Raw genomic sequence first — 17,105 nt, 5'->3', positions numbered from 1 at the left:
GAGCCTGAACGTGATTCTCTTGTTGTCGGGGAGCCAGTGCAGGTCTTTCAGGTGGCCGGAGATGTGGTTGTGTCGTGGGATGTCCAGGATGAGTCGTGCGGAGGCGTTCTGGATGCGTTGGAGTCTTTTTTGAAGTTTGGCTGTGGTTCCGGCGTAGAGGGTGTTCCCATAGTCCAGTCGGCTGGTGACGAGCGCCTGGGTGGCGGTCTTCCTGGTTTCGGTGGGGATCCATCGGAAGATCTTGCGGAGCATGCGCAGGGTGTTGAAGCATGAAGAGGAGACGGCGTGGACTTGTCTGGTCATCGAGAGGGAGGAGTCCAGGATGAAGCCGAGGTTGAGTGCGTGGTCCGTTGGTTTGGGAGTGGTGCCCAGGGCAGGGGGCCACCAGGAATCGTCCCAGGCGGAGGGCGATGAACCCAGGATGAGGACTTCCGTCTTGTCTGAGTTCAGTTTCAGACGGCTGTTCTTCATCCACTCGGCGACGTCTTTCATCCCCTCGTGTAGACTGGCTCTGGCTGTGTCGGGGTCGTTGGTGAGGGAGAGGATCAGCTGGGTATCGTCGGCGTAGGAGATGATGCTGAGGTTGTGTTGGCGTGCGATGGCAGCGAGGGGGCTCATGTAGACGTTGAAGAGGGTTGGGCTGAGTGATGATCCTTGTGGTACGCCGCAGATGACTTCGGAGGCTTCGGATCTGAACAGGGGGAGGCGTACTCTTTGGGTTCTTCCGGCGAGGAACGAGATGATCCACTCCAGTGCCTTCCCTTGGATTCCGATGTTGCTGAGGCGCTGCACTAAGGTGCGGTGGCAGACGGTGTCGAACGCTGCGGAGAGGTCCAGGGGGATGAGGGCCGCTGTTTCCTCGTTGTCGAGCAGGGATCTGATGTCATCGGTGGCTGCGATCAGGGCGGTCTCGGTGCTGTGGTTGGCTCGGAAGCCGGACTGTGAGGGGTCGAGGGAACCATTAGTCTCGAGGAAGGCGGCAAGCTGTCTTTTGACGGTCTTCTCGATGACTTTGGCAGGAAAAGGGAGGAGCGAGATGGGGCGGAAGTTCTTGAGGTCGGTGGGGTCCGCTGTTGGTTTCTTCAGGAGGGCGCTGAGCTCTGCGTGCTTCCAGCTCTCCGGGAAGGTGGCGGTGTGGAAGGAGGCGTTGATGATGTCCCGGAGATGGGGTGCGATGATGGCGTCGGCCTTGTTGAAGACGTGGTGGGGGCAGGGGTCGGTAGGGGATCCGGAGTGGATGGTGTTCATCGTGTGGGTGGTGTCTTCGGTGCTGACCGGGGTCCAGTTGCAGAGGGTACTGGTGGCGGGCGTTGGTTCGGTGGTTGTGTGCGTGGTCTGTGCGCCGAAGCTGTTGTGTATGTCGGCGATCTTGCGTTGGAAGAAGGAGGCGAGTGAGTCGCAGAGGTCTTGCGAGGGGGTGATGTCGTTGTTTCCGGCGCTGGGGTTGGAGAACTCTTTGACGATGCTGAAGAGTTCCTTGCTGTCGTGGGCGTTGTTGTCAGTCGTTCTTTGAGTGCTGTCTTCTTGGTGGCGCGGATCAGCTGGTGGTGCTTGCGGCTGGCATGCTTGAGGGCGGTCCTGTTGTCTGTGGTCTGGTCGTGGCGCCAGGCTTTCTCGAGGGTGCGGCAGTTCTTCTTGGAGTCCTTGAGTTTGTCGGTGAACCAGGGGGTTTTCTTGCTGCTGGGTCTGCTGGGAGGGTTCTTCAGTGGTGCGAGGTCATCGGCGCAGCCGGTCAGCCACTGTGTGAGGTTGCTGGCTGGTTTGTTGGGGTCCGTTGTGCTGGTGGGGGGGTTCTGGTTGAGGGAGGCGGTGAGCTGCTCGGCGGTGATCTTGTTCCAGCTCCGGCGAGGGACCTGTTGCGGGTGGTGGTGCGTCGTGGTTCTTCTGAAGCTGAAGTGGACGCAGCTGTGGTCAGTCCAATGAAGTCCGGTGGAGTGGCTGAAGGAGATGTGCTTGCTGAAAGAGAAGACGGGGTCAAGCGTGTGGCCGGCGTAGTGGGTCGGGGTGTTCACCAGTTGCTTGAGTCCGAGGTTGGCGAGGTTGTCCAGCAGGGTGGTGGTATTGTTGTCATTGTTATTCTCCAGGTGGAAGTTGAGGTCCCCTAGGAGGATGTAGTCGGCGGAGGGGAGGGCGTGCGGGCTGATGAAGTCTGCGATGTCTTCGCTGAATTGTGTGCGAGGTCCCGGGGGTCGGTAGATGAGGGTGCCTCTGAGGGTCGTCTTGGGGTCGGTGTGTATCTGAAAGTGGAGGTGTTCGGCGGCGGTGAAGGTGTCGTCGGAGTTGGTCGAGATGCGGATGGTGTTCTTGTGTACGATGGCAATGCCTCCTCCCGTCTGGTTGACACAGTCCCTTCGGGTGATCTTGTATCAGTCCGGTATGGCAATGGCGATGTCGGGCGCTGAGGAGGCGTTCATTTAGGTTTCCGTGAGGAAGGCGACGTCTGGTGCTGTAGTGTCGAGCAGGTTCCAGAGTTCGATGGCGTGCCTATGGACGGATCGGGTGTTGAGCAGGATGCACTTCAGGCGATGGTTGCTGGGGCTCGGTTTGGCAGGAGCGGTGCAGGTCCGGATGCAGGAGAGCTTGCAGGCTTGGCAGGTGAAGGGTCCGTGGGTGCGTCTCGGGGTGGCTCGGTAGCAAGCGGGGTTTCGGCCGGCGTTGAGTGCGTAGAGGGTGGTGGAGTCGTAGGTCCGACGCGTGGGCTGGCAACCTCGGGGGCCAGGGGTCCTGGCGCTGGGCGCGGTCCAGGCGCAGACCGGCGCAGACGGGCGCGCCTTTGGCGCACAATCGGCGCGCCAGCTGCGCGTACGCGTGCACTCCGCCATATATGGCGAAGTGGGAGGGAGGAGCAGCTGGGAGGCGGGAGCGGGCAGCCAATGGGAGGGCTACAGAAAAAAAAGGGGCGGGCCGCAGGGGAGCAGCGGCGGGGAGAGGGCGGGAACGCGGCAGGGGGCACAAATACCCTGAACAGAGGCAACGACGAGAAGCAAAGGCAAAATATAAACAAAACTCTACAGTGCTAAATACTAGACACGCAACAGAGGCAAAACGAGAAAAACAAGCAACAGAGGCAGTGACAAGGATACAAACGATCAGGAGCACAGCTACGGGCAGCGGCGGCACTCAGCGGGATCGGGGGCAGCCTGGGCTCACTCACGGGGAGTGTGCGCGGTGCGTGGGGTGACCGGCCCAGATGGTCAGGGATCACTGATCACCACAGCATGCACTTCGTCATAAATGGCCAAGTGGGAGGGAGGAGCAGCTGGGAGGCGGGAGCGGGGCGGCCAATGGGAGGGCTACAGAAAAGAAAGCGGCGGGCCGCAGGGGAGCAGCGGCGGGGAGCGGGCGAGAACGCAGCAGGGGGCACAAATACGCTGAACAGAGGCAACGACAAGAAGCAAAGGCAAAATATAAACAAAACTCTACAGTGCTAAATACTAGACACGCAACAGAGGCAAAACGAGAAAAACAAGCAACAGAGGCAGTGATAAGGATACAAACGATCAGGAGCACAGCTACGGGCAGCGGCGGCACTCAGCGGGATCGGGGCAGCCTGGGCTCACTCACGGGGAGTGTGCGCGGTGCGTGGGGTGACCGGCCCAGAGGGTCAGGGGTCACTTTGGACTTCCTTCTGGATAGAACACATCGGAAAGTTTCAAGATAAGCTGTTTGCGTATTTTCAAAGGCCTATTCTCACGTCCTTGGTACGGGGCAATTGTCCCCTCCTCGCCCATATCTCTTAAGTGCGGCAAGGCCCTTAAGTATATGTCAGCAAGTTTTTTTGGGGATCCTAGTATGTATGGCCATTTGACTCTCCGCCTGTTGTTCGTTAGCGAGAGCGGAGGGTCTAGTAGATTGGGCACAGAATCAGGATTAGACAAACCCAAACTCCCTGGTTTGAGCATCATAACAAGAGGGTTGTGGTAACTATCTTTCCTGGAATAAATCTGGAAATCCAGGACCATGCCCCATGTTCCAGTTTCCACAAGGATATAATCAAGAATAGAGTTTTGCCTTCTCTGTTAAAGGTCATTCGGCCAGGTCTATCCGATTTTGTCCTCCCGTTGTAGGCCCAGAGAGAGGACAAAAGTGTTAGAGAATTAATTTGAAGCACCAACGGTGACCAAGCTCTAACTACCGGAATCTGTGGTTCCGGGATATACCAATGCTGGTCCTCATCCTCTGGGCCATCTTTACTTACATCACAGAGGGGCTCAAACTGGCAGTTAAAGTCACCCCCCCACTATTAGAGTGACTGCTGGGTCAAGGGTAGAAATAAACTGCCTAAGTTGGTCAATAACTCCAGACTCCTTCCCACTCTGGGTGGGCCGTGAATAAAAGTTTACTAGTGCAGTTTGTCTATTTTCTGGAAGTGTTAAGAGGACACACTACACATCGGGAGAGCTAGTAGGAATCTGCGCTGCATTAGCACCCAGGTGAAAACCTTCCCAGATGCTTGGTCCCCCCGAAGGTCTGCCCCTACCCTTCGTTGTTGCCAATGTGCTGAAGGTAGAAAACCCTCTCCTCTGAGTGTCTTCCAGCGCCCATGTCTGCTGAAATAGACAGACATCGCATTTCTGCACAAACGCTCCCCAGTCTGGGCACAACAGTTTGTTTTTTATCCCAGCCACATTCTAGGAGAGGATTTTGATAGTTTCGTTAGGTTTCCCCACCTCAATTTCCTTTTGTGCTATATTGAAACTGTCGTCCCGGACAAGCAGGGCACCAGTATGTTATGTTAAAAGCATTTTTACCGCGCACGTTCACCAAGTGGTTTCATGGCGCTCCTGACAAAGACGGAAAGCTTGGGCGGAGGTTTTACTCAAATGCTGAATGAAACAGAAGGGTTTTTAACAGCCTGCGAAAACAATCATAGCTGGGACAGTGACAAAATGCAGTTGGGAGGGAGTTCCAAGTGGTGGGGGCCATGACAGAGAAACTCAGACCTCCGTGCTTTTTCCGTCTGGTTTTGGGGACAACAAGTAAATTAAGTGATGCTGAGCGGAGATCTCTGTGGGGGACATAACGTGTCAGGCAAGAGGAAATAAAGGCAGGGGCTAGATCTGATAAGGCTTTGAAGATAGTGCATCCAAGCTTGAAGGTGCAGCGTTTGGTAACAGGGAGCCAATGGAGGCTGCGCAGAAGGGGAGTGACGTGCTGATGTTTCGGCTGGTGGAAGATCAGGCGGGCTGCCTGATTCTGCACCAGTTGTAGCCTGTGAAGATGGAATGCTGGAATACCGACATACAGAGTGTTAGCATAGTCGAGTCTGGAGGTAATAAGAGCTAGGATGACAAGAATCAGGGCATCTCTGGTGAGGAACCTACTGATTTTACGGATACTCCTTAGATGGAAAAAACAGGATGAGGTGACTGCGTTGATTTGTGGCCTCATGGAGAGGTCGCCAGAGATGACCACCCCCAGACTCTTCGCAGTGCTAACAGGACTAGGTGGCGCCCCCAGTGATGAAGGCCAGAAAGTGGAATTCCACGGGTTAGTAGAACCCCCCACCAGTACAAGCTCTGTTTTTGTGGGGTTCAGTTTCAGTTGGCTATGAAACATCCACTCTGCGATGCCAAGCATGGTAGACTGAAAGTTGGAACGGGAAGAGGGAAGTGAATCAATGGGAAAAATTAACTGAAGATCGTCCGCATAGTTGAAAATAGTGGTCGGGGTATTGCGGAGAGAGGCTAAAAGGGGCTGAAGATACAAATTAAACAATAAGGGTGATAGCGCAGAGCCCTGAGGGACCCCGCAGGATAAAGACGAGTAGGGTGCAGAGAAAGTAGACAGGTGCACCGCCTGAGTCCGGTGGTCCAGGAAAGATCTGAGCCAATCGAGGGCCACCCCCTGGATGCCGGCATTGTTGACACGGTCGATCAAAATTGTATGATCGACCGTGTCAAAGGCCGCTGACAGGTCCAAAAGGACAAGGGCCTGTGAGATGTTATTATCGGCACCTTTCCTAAGGGCATCCATGACGGCCACAATGACCGCCTCGGTGGAGTGGAGGGGTCTGAAGCCCGCTTGTTGGGCATCCAGGAAGGAGGAATCCTCAATAAAGGTGCTCAGACAGCGGGTGACATATGTCTCCAAGATTTTTCCCAGATAGGGAAGAAGGGAGATAGGTCGGTAATTACTTAAGGTAGTGGGATCGGCATTAGTTTTTTTAAGGATAGGTATTACAGCTGCCTGTTTAAAGGAGCGCGGGACCACCCCAGTGGCTAGAGAGTTATTGAGCAGAGCCAATGGGGGGTCAGGGCATGCCAGAAAGGCCTCCCTCAGAATCTGAGGGGGGCAGCAGTCATTAGGGGAACCTGATCTAACTTTGTGGAGTAGCGAAGAGAATTCTTTTGGAGAGATTGGAAGGAACTCTACAAATCGGCTAGGGTTCATAGAAGGAAGAGGGGGAGGAAGAGTAATGGTAGTAATTTTGTCCACAAAGTAAGAATTAAGGGAATCGCACAAAAGTTGGGTCGGTTGGGGTTGAGGCATGACCCTATCCGGCAGGGAAAGCTCGTTAACAATGGAGAAAATATCTTTTGCTTTAGTGTTGGAGTCCAGTATTTTTTGGGAGAAGTAGGCTGTTTTAGCTGATAAGATGGATTTTTTGTAGGTGTTCAAAGATTCTGCATAAACAAGTCTTAGCTGGGGGTCATAATTGCGCCTCCAATGGCGCTCTGCCTTCCGGAGAGCAAGTTTATCCACCTTAAGCTGATCGGAAAACCACCGCTGAGCGTCATGAGGATGCTTGGCTTTAATTGTTTTGTAAGGGGCAACTTTGTCACAGGCGGATAACAGCCATTCCTCGAGATGGACAGCCTGGTCAGCCACCGAAATCGAAGGTGTGGGAACGGTGGAGGCCAATAAGGCATGAAAATCAGTCATGTTGGCTTTCTTCCAATTACGAGCGGAGAGGTTGTTAGTAGGAGGGGGGGGCGGGATATAGAAAGATAAAGAAAGAAAGATATAAAGCAATGGTCGGACCAAGGACAGAGAAGTACGGAGGGAGGGGAGATATCAAGATTGGCCGTCCAGACTTGGTCTAGAATGTGACCCTTACTAAAATTTGGACCCATCTCCCGTGCCACCCTATCGTGATTCCTTCCCACTTCCAACGGGGATGCAGGCCAGCTTGCATCCTCCTGTATTATTGTTTGAGAGGTTCCAGGCACTACACCAGCCAGTCAGTCAATTCCTTTATTTTCGATAAATTAATATCATATAAAGACAAGAAAACACAGTTATAAAAAGTATACAGTCAATTACAATAAAAATAGATTACAAATTTTCTAAAAATAGAACAACGTTTTTCTTGAAATTCATTCCATATAGTATAAAATATATGCATTTTAGATTTATTTCGCATTTTTTTTTTTTAAATATTCCTAAAAACCACATTTATATATGAGTACCATAGTGTCGGCCTGCCCTTAATGATGTTTTTCTAAACATGGGGTCTACTGTTCACAAATATTTAAGAGCCGTAGAAATGTAACATTCTTTTTCCTAATTCGGTTGGCCGCAATTAAAAAACTAGTAACATGAAACATTATTTTGGGTGTGCTAAGTTGTTTTAAATACACGAGTGCCAGCCTGACCTGTACAAATCCTGCTTCTCTGAGAATTGGTAATAAATATTTCCTCCTGCACTCGTTAAAATAATCACAAAACATCAAAAAATGTAGGGTGTTTTGAGTGGAAAAATCGTCACATGAGCAAGGATCTGCCTGTTCTGGGCTGCACCATTTGTGATAAACACCCAGAGTAAAGTGAATTAAATTTAACCGAAATCTGGTCAAGAGGAACCGATGGTAGGGATTGTTAACTGTGACCAAGTATGCTTCCAGTCCTATGCAGGTGACCAATGCATAGTTTTCCCTTACCCTGGGTTTTCCCATCTCTATTTCCTCCCGCTCTAGGGCAAAAAGGTCCAGGAGGGCTTTTTTTGTAAAAGCAATGTCTTTATTGGTTATTGTTTCCGGAGAGGTAAATAAACCAATACGCCCTATTCTCTGGAACCCAGCTCTTATATACGCCAGCAAAGAAATTTTATGTACTTTGTCCAGTCTCTGGCAATCCCTGATTATTGAATGGTTTAGGGGGATCTCACCATTCAGCCATATTCTCAACCAATAAATCAAAGGTGCAATTTTAATCCGGGCGGATATATACCCAAGTCCCAGTTCTGTGTGAGTTGAGAAAGGAGGCGTTGATTGAGGAACTGAGAGTACACGTCTTAAGAACTTGTTCTCTACTAGTTGTAGTTTCTCTTCGCTGGTGTAACCCCATATTTCACACCCGTAAGTTGCCACCGATAAGCACTTGGATTCATATACTTTTAAAATTGCCTTAATTGGTTTAGCTCCCAGTTTTTTACTAAACCCCATGAGCCCTGAGGCTGTCCTCATGAATGCCACCGAGCGACTATGATTTTGTGCCCGCCAAGTGCCCTTCTGATCGAAGACCACCCCCAAATAGGGAAATGTGGGGACCCTGCAAACCATTTCACCATTACAGAAGAAGGTTTTTGCTTTGTTCTTTGGGTTACTTCTTCCTGTAATGAGAACCTGGGATTTCTTAGCATTTACTTTCAGATCTAGGTTCTGCATGAAGGAGCCAAAAGCATTTAGCAGTCTTTGTAGGCCTTCCCCGGTTTGCGACAAGAGAACCGCGTCGTCCGCGTATAGGAGAACTGGTATAACCATTTCCCCCACACGAGGAATGTCTGCAGGAACCTTCCCCAGGGTTTGTTCTAGGGCATTTATATAAAGTGTGAACAGCAAGGGTGCCAAACTGCACCCCAGCCTAACGCCCCTATCTGACCTGAACTGCTTAGTACACCTTCCATCAGTGTTCACTCTGATTTGAGCCGTAAGGTTTGAGTGCAAATGTGCTATTAAGTGCACTACACCAGCCATGTTATGCCCCCTGTCCCCCCTGCACTTGCACCTGGCAGCCTCCCTGGCTAACCCACCCCCTTGTAGACTAAGTTTGCTAATGGAACAGACATTTATCTCGAGGCCTTCTTGTTCAACGGATAGGCCCCACGCATCAATATGGGAGGATTGGGGCAAGCAGCCCTTTAGCCATCAGTCTATTTGATCTAAAACACTGAATCTATTGCTCAGGGGAAACAAGTCTCCTCTTGGGGTATAAATGTTTGCTCCCTTCCGAGCAGCTTGTTCGGCCTGGAACCCAGAACCCCAGGTATCACAAACCCCCCCAAGGCTGCCCTCCTCTATAATCAATAGAGGAGGCAGGGTAGAAGTGCGTTAGGGGGAGAGATTGAATTTGTGTTTCTGGACATACAGCGACCCAGTTGCAAATATAATCCACCACCCAGCTATTCCTAAAATTGATTACAACACAGTCTCCCATTATGTTTTTTACCCGTGGCCCCACCCAGTCTACGCGTCGAGCAAAAATATATAAGATTTCTGTTTAGTTGGGGGTCGCGATGATTTACATAATGCTGCCACAGAACTAATATAACGGGAAAAAACTTCCAAAAGATCAGTTTGAAACAAATCATATTCGTGCGAAACTAGAAGGTGTTGCTCTTTTATCAGAGCTGTTAATTTTGCTTTTACTATGACTGCCGCTTGAGTGTTCCAGTGAATTATACCATTATTTACATTAAGCCCTACATTACTGACTTTAAAATTCCATGGATCTACATTAGCACAAGTATAATTAAATATAAAGCATATCAACATATGATCGCTAAAATCAGATCCCAAAACTTCCATACTTATGAGATTACCAAAAAATTCGGAGGAAACAATTAGATAATCTATAATGGAATTCCCTGTTGGGGCCTTGTGAGTATAGTTTGCAGGAATATCATTTTCTAACCTTCCATTAGCTATTATAAGATATAAGCTTCTAAGGCCTTCAAATAATAAGGTACCTCTTTTGTCTGTCCTGCTTTTATTCGGAAATAGGGCAATGGGGATTTTTAGTGCTTCATTTGTTTTGGTGTTAGAAAATACCCTTATGCTGTGTGAGGAGACTTTAGCATTCATATCACCTACTAGCATTAGAGACTTACAATTTTCCCTTTCCATAATGGAGGAGATAAAAACAAATAGATCTTTTAATAGGTGAGCATGGGAAGCATCTGGGGAAAGATATGCGTTTACAATTAACAGAGTATTTAGGTGATCCTGAGAATCCTTAAGATGTAACTTAATTTCCTGAATCAAGTTGGACTCATGAAAAAATTCTTTGTAAGACCAACTTAAATTTGTGCTAAGCAAAATAGCGATTCCTCCTTTAGCATGTCCTCTAATCAGGTGGAGCGCAGACCGGCTCAGCACTATATAATCTTCCATGGACCATTCCATTGTGATCCAGGTCTCTTGTTGGCAAATTATATCCGCGCTCTGATCCTTCAGCAATGAGAATTTATCTTTATTGGTGTTTAGGCCGGCTGCGTTCCAGGATATTACTGAGATATCCCTGCTAGGAGGAATTCCCACATTTTAAATCTAGGGATTTGTTTTTATTCAGCGCGCCTGCCACCCATCTCCATTTCCTATCTTCCTCACTTATAGGAGGATCGCACTGAGTCTTTTCCTCTGCGAGTAGCGAGACCCTCCTGCCTTTTATTCCTAAGGTAACCTGCAAAATACTTTCTCTCTTCGTATGGGAGAGGACCCTGTTAGTGACTTCAGAATATGAATTAGACTGCTGATTTTGACACACTTTTTTTAAGCTAACTCTACTTCAGAGATAAGAACATCAATGCCACAACAACGTAATTTATCACTGTGCAACATTATCAAATGGGAAATAGCTTTAGATGTAAATGTTACTCTAGCTCCCCTAGGATTATTGTACTTTTGAACCTGAACCAAAGCAAGGTCATTTCTTCGGATCATTTGAAGGCCGGGAATTTCGGAAAAACATCCTAACAAAAAAGATCTATTCATAAATGGTTCACTCTCTAAAATAAATGAAAAATCCAGGGAGTACGGTACCGTAGGTGAATGGTGGATCTGACAATGTACCTCAAAGTTATTCTCAGTAGCATCGTAAATGATGTTGGTACCTACAGAGGAAGTAAATAAAGAGGCATTCGGGTTCAGGATACTCTGAGCAGTAGGTGGCACACTTATAACCAATACAGATGGCTTGTGAGCGAGGTGAGTTGGGGTACTTAGGTTCATAAAAGGAGAGCTAGGTCCCAACACGTTATATTCAAATAGTCCATCTTCCTTCTTCAAGACATTTTGAGCCTGGGTTATTGGTAAATTAATGATTACATTAGGGTCGAACCCCAGTCTTTTTGCCCTTTTTTTACGAATCCTTCGTCTTTTTTCCCTTTTTTCTTTCTTCCTCTTACTGATGGTATTAGATTTGTTCTTATTATCTTTTTCTTTGAGAGAGGGGCCACCAGCATTTATACCCTCCTCCGAAGAACACATTGGGGGATGTATGCCTCTTTTTAGAAAAATAGGAAACCAGTGCTTAATTTGTAAAATATGAAGTGCAGGTGCTGAAATATTTGTCGGAGGCCACACCCACTTTTTTTCTGGCTCCACCCACTCTCAACTGGCTCCACCCACTTACTCTATTAGCTCTACCCACATCTTCAAGTGGCACTGCTAAAAGTCAAATATAATACCTGATCTGAATTTCAGAAAGGGAGCCTTCGTAAGGTTTTGATAGGAGGTTCCCCGTGAACCATTTTGAAAAAGATTAAAGCAAATGTGCATTTAAAGCACAAGTTTGGAATAAATTAGCTAAAACCACTAATGCATTTAAATGGACAATTTCAGTGCTCTGTGTGCTGATTTGGGGAAAGGACAGTACTGGGGGTAGGGCATGCCATTTTTAACAGAGTCTATGATTTCCAAGGTACATAGCTTAAGTTATGTGACAAAACAAAATGTTGTGAAAACACTAGTCCAAACAGATAAGCTGAATAAAATCATGCAAGGGGGGCAAGGGCCTGATGCAAATTAAGGTACTTCACAATCACAACCTCCCTCTGGTTATGAAGACCAATATAAATGTTACATGTGAACCACACAGAAAGCATTTCATCACAATACTTATGCATTGCATTCACCAATGGTTGTTACACTTTGTATAAAGCCGTATATTGAACATCTTCTGCCATCTTGCATACACCTTTGCTGGGAGTTTATACTTTCTACATAAGCGTTATTGCCTGGAAATCCTAGCACACAAAAGGACCAGACTGCCAGGCAGGCTGTAAAGGGTATCCATAATTATCAGGGAGAGGGGCAAACGGTGACATCCTAAATTCAAGACAAACGTAAGTGATGCTGTTTTTTGGCAGTAGTAATCATACTCTTATGGCCGAAAATAGGTTTGTGATTCTGGTCCAGTCAGAGCTGAGCTCTCAAGTTGTCCTCTGTCGTGGGTAACAAGCTCTTCAATTCCTTGAGCTTTACAGCCTTTACTTCTGTTCTTTTATTTGCGGTACGTACAAAGCGTTTATAAAGAGACAAGTCAAACTGCAAGTACCAGAGTGCAAAAACAGAGCAGGGCCCGGCTTCATGATTTAGACAAAGATGAAGCTAGTAAGATAGACGGATAGTGCCAGCCGCAGCCAGTAGTGTCTTCCACTCTTCTTTATACTCAACCAATCAGATAACAAGATACTGAACAGTGACATACCAAGCGAGAATCGTTCCTGTCTATCGTCGTCCATCTGCCTGTTTTATTGCTGCCTCTGTTGCTTTACAAAAGGCACCACGCCAGTAAACACGTGTTTACAATCATTAACAAAAGTATTCATAATGATACAGCTAAAAATACAATACTGCCTCAACCAGTACTGGCCTCAACGTTTATAATATGAAATCAATGTGTCCACTTTCCAACCGACACCGTCCAATAAGTTACCTACATTTTGAATTGAATCCTTCCTCCCCAGGCCTCCCCCTCCCCCCTCCCCCTCCCCATCTTTAGCTTCAGAGCGTGAAATTGGAGCGGAAAAATAGCGTATGATTAGAATAGAAAGCTGCCCAGCATGCCCCCTTATCATTTAAATTAAACATATATTCGAAATCGGCACCCCACCTCGCTCCTAGCCCCCCTCCCCTCCCCTTCCTTCATCCACCAGAATAACAAAAAGTAAGTGTGGGAGCAGCTCAGCAGCTGACCTGACCGACTGGGTCAGCTTAACTTAAAACTTTTAAAGTGCTTCTGTGGTGCTTTGCTTCACTTAATTTGGAGCTTCTTCTAGACTTCTTCTTACCTTTATTCGTCGTGGGTGGGTGGTGGTGGGACCCGTCGGCACAGCTGCAGCTCTGCTTCACACTGCACTGCCTGGTTGTTGTAACTTTGCTGCCTGCCTGCTGCAGCTTGCTACCAGGGCCAGCCAGGCCGCAGTCTGCAGTGCAGTGCACACAAGTATTTGCAGTTGCTGTACTCACGCGACGTCACGCCACCACTCAGGCAAGACCGCCAGTTGCACAGCAGGCAGCAGCAGTGCACACAGCCCAGCCCAGGTGGTCTGCCCTCGCCCCTTCGGCTTCGTGACCTTAGTCGTTGTTGCGTTGGCCGGGCCGGGGGCTAACTTAATGTGGACAGGACACACTCGTCGTGGCGTGCGTGGGGGAACTGCGCAGCGCGGTTATGCTGGGGCGTGGCTAGCTGGAGGCAGCCAGTCAAAGTGAAAAAAAAAATCTGCGCGCCCTACTGCGTGCACAGCCCCCGGCCGGGCCAGCCCTACCCCCATCAGAACCTCCAGGCTCTTTCCCGGCCCGGGCCCCCCGCCCCACCAACTGAACTTCCGCGGCCCGCCCACCCAGTCACTGGCAAAGTCAAACTCAAACAGAAACTATCAACAACCCTCCATGATAATGAAAAACAAAACTTGACTTCACACATTAACTAATTATATACATACATATTTTATTTATTATTCAATTGTATTTATATTCTCTGCCTGTGCACTTCGAGCCGAGGTCATACGATGATGTTGTGGAGTCAAGTGAAATTATTTTCAGGGCAATAAATATTCCCTCATTGTTGGTGGGAGTGTGGAACGGGCGAAATATGTTTCAGGCTCAGCGTCAGCGGTAATTATTTAATTCTAAAGTCGCGGGCGTCAGCAGTTAAACGTTGCAGTGTGCATTTATGCGGCGAGGCGGACTGCCGGACTGAGTCTGACTGAGTCTCTCTCTCTAAACAGCGCTGCAGCAGTGAGCAATTTTTCAGGCATTAAATCAATGGCGTTGTTGAACTTGTGTAACCGTGGTCGCAGTGCGCAGTTCAAGTTGTTGGTGACAACGTGACATCATGTTAGTCTAAGTAAGTCTGAGTCACTGCCAGACAGACACAAGTAACTAGCGGGAGCACCGGCCGCCCAGTCCGGAGCAGGCAGCGCACAGTGCAAGAGAGTGCAGTCAGTCAGTGTGAAGAGAAGACCGACGCCGCGGCCACTGCGCGCTGGTGAGTGTTGACATCCTCTGTGTCCTCTCTGTGTCACCCATGCTGCAGGGGCCGGGCAGGCCTGTGTGGCTGGCTGCCGCTGCACAGACAGTGTGTGTGAGACAGAGAGAGCGAGTACAAGAACAGAGAGGTACAATCAGTCAATAAAGAAGTTATTTACACATGATCATCAATGTGGGTGTGCGCTAATTCATAGACCCGGCCCTGACATTTAAGTGTCGGTGCTAAGCACCGGATAGCACCGGCACAAATTAAGCACTGTAGGAAACACTCTATGGGGTATGCATAGATTACCTTCTTTCTCTTTTGAGACAGATGTAGATACTCCCTCTGATACTAACCTCTCCGGATCAAAAAGTTCTTGAAGAATGGAGGAGTGTAGATTATCAAATATATCTTCGCTTTTAATCAATTTCAGTTTGCTTTTCCTCATAATTAAAGGCTTACCAGCCTGCACACCAAAGACCCGCCCTTTAGCAAGTTGAGGCGAAGAAATATAGAGAGGATGTGGCTGATTAAAATGATCCTCTAAAGTTAAAGGGGGAGAAGACCTTTTCAGAATATTTGGCAAACAAGAGGGAAGCGGGTCAGATTTACCCTGCATCCGACTTTGCTCAGAGACTAATGTCTTGGTCAGGGTCAACAGAGATTCTAAAATGGAGTCTGAGTTATTGACTGATTTCTCCATTAATGCTAAAATAGAAGATAACACTCTTTCCAAACAGAGTAATGAATCCGACATCAACATTTTTGACTCTGGATTATGAGTTAAGGGGTGGAGATGCAGAGATAGATCAGGTGTAATCGAGCCTCGTGAGTCTAAAATGCTTTTTCTACTGGGTGTACTTCTGAACTGTTGCATTTGTACCGGATGACCCTGAGAAGGAGCACAGATATTGAAAGACAGGGAATTAGCTGGGTTAAGGTGTCTGGACGACTCTAGATTAAGTGCACAAAACAGCTTTGAGGGCTGATTCAGGCTAGTATTGAGATCAGGAAGATCAGGGAGCGTAAAGTCTTCCACTATAGGAGCTCTACAATTTGGGGCAAATTGAGGTACCCCTTCAGAAAGAGAGACTTCATTTGCCAGGCAATGGGTAGTTACATTTACCAGAATAGAATCAGTTTCCAAATCTTGGTTGTCTCTAGACCGAGACCCACCAGTTTTGGGAAAAGTATTAGTGGATACTCCTGTAGGTAGGTTTCCAGGAGCTGCTTTAGTCTCACCAAGTACTTCTGGAGAAAACTCCCCCATCCCTGTTACAATTAAACTTATATCCTTTTTAGGGAAAAAGGAAGTAATAGAATTAAAACTTTTAAAAATAATTATTTGCAATGAATTGTTTCTTAAAGGATTAGCTTTAGTTTTTTTACACGCTCTTGTATATAGCACTCTACCCGAGCGCAGTTTCTTTGCAGTCATTACTTGAGCCTCACAGCCACGGACCCTTGGCCAGGATACAGGAACACCAGAAATATGTAGCTCCTATTTGAGAGTGAGCCGATGTGTCGCTCATGCAACACCGACATCGACTAAGAACACTACAAAGATAATAAAACTGGCAACCCAATAATAATCCGGTAGTCCTGAGAGTCCTGAACAGACACAGAACTGGTCAAACTGGTCAGATGAAGCGCCCAAGAGATCCCAGGGCTGATTCTTCTATGCGTCTCTAAGGTCAGATACAAAAACAGCTCCCTGCCCGACCCTTACAACACCTCCTAGGCTCCGGTGCTCCAACCAGACCTTCTTAACCACAGCCGCAGCTCACGAGGAGGCACCGGGTGGCATAGGGAGACAACGGGAGGTGCAGGGATGCACGGAGAGACACAGGAAGGCTACTCAAGGGTCTCCGCTGGGCTTAACGATAATCCTGCAATGAGGAAAGGCACCTTGCAGCACTTTGTAGGCACACAGGAAATACAGGAAATACTTGCGGCTCCTACAACAGTCCACAGCTCGTGGGAGATTTGCTCGACCCACTCCTGCCGCACAGGAGGACAGTCCACGGTCTTTCTTTCACCAACTATAGCATGTAGTAGTTTGTAAAATATAAATGGTAAATATTAACAGGACCACAGCAACAGTAGCAGTAATAAAGATAGCAACAAGGACTCTGTGAGGATGCTCAGCCTTACAACAACATGCCTTCTTCACAAAACTCTAGGTCTCAACTTGCCAGAAACTCATGAGGTGATGAGGGGCATGAGTGATGAGGGACACTCGCGGCTCACAAACGGACCACAACAGGACCAGGATCATATGGAGTGTGGCAACAAGGGGCTCTATAAGTGTTCAACTTTTGCAATAGCTTGGCAACAACTTGGCCTGCGAAATAGAGTTGTCCGGCCGCCACTTCCCGCCGCTGAAGGACCATCCGCCACTCCCACTGCCACTGCTGGAGGACTGCCCAAGGCTTCACCGCTACAATCGGCCGCACCCGACCACCACATAGGCGGGCTCCCGGGCTCACGAGGCCTCCCGGTATTTTGCCGCTATTTTGCCGGTCCAGAAAAGAAAGTATGAAGGCACACGCAGTTCTCGCGGTTCGCGGCTCCCACCACTGCCACCGCCGCTGCTTCCGCAGACCACCTCCACCCACGCGCGCCCGCTCCAACTCGCTCCGACTCGCGTATACACCAACCGCGACGTTGGAGCCCGAATCCATTAG

At 48.6% G+C, this 17,105-nt stretch overlaps 1 protein-coding gene across 3 annotated transcripts in view; it reads right to left on the bottom strand.

Annotated features, from left to right (window-relative positions):
• SLC4A2 (solute carrier family 4 member 2) overlaps nucleotides 1-17,105 on the bottom strand; it is a 1,480,655-nt gene that overhangs the window by 1,093,083 nt on the left and 370,467 nt on the right. The gene's annotated exons all lie outside the window — the stretch shown is intronic.

Source organism: Lissotriton vulgaris, chromosome 10 (genome assembly GCF_964263255.1).
Source record: "Lissotriton vulgaris chromosome 10, aLisVul1.2, whole genome shotgun sequence".
In the NCBI taxonomy this organism is placed as follows: Eukaryota; Metazoa; Chordata; class Amphibia; order Caudata; family Salamandridae; genus Lissotriton; species Lissotriton vulgaris.
This window is presented reverse-complemented; position numbering and strand designations above follow the sequence as displayed.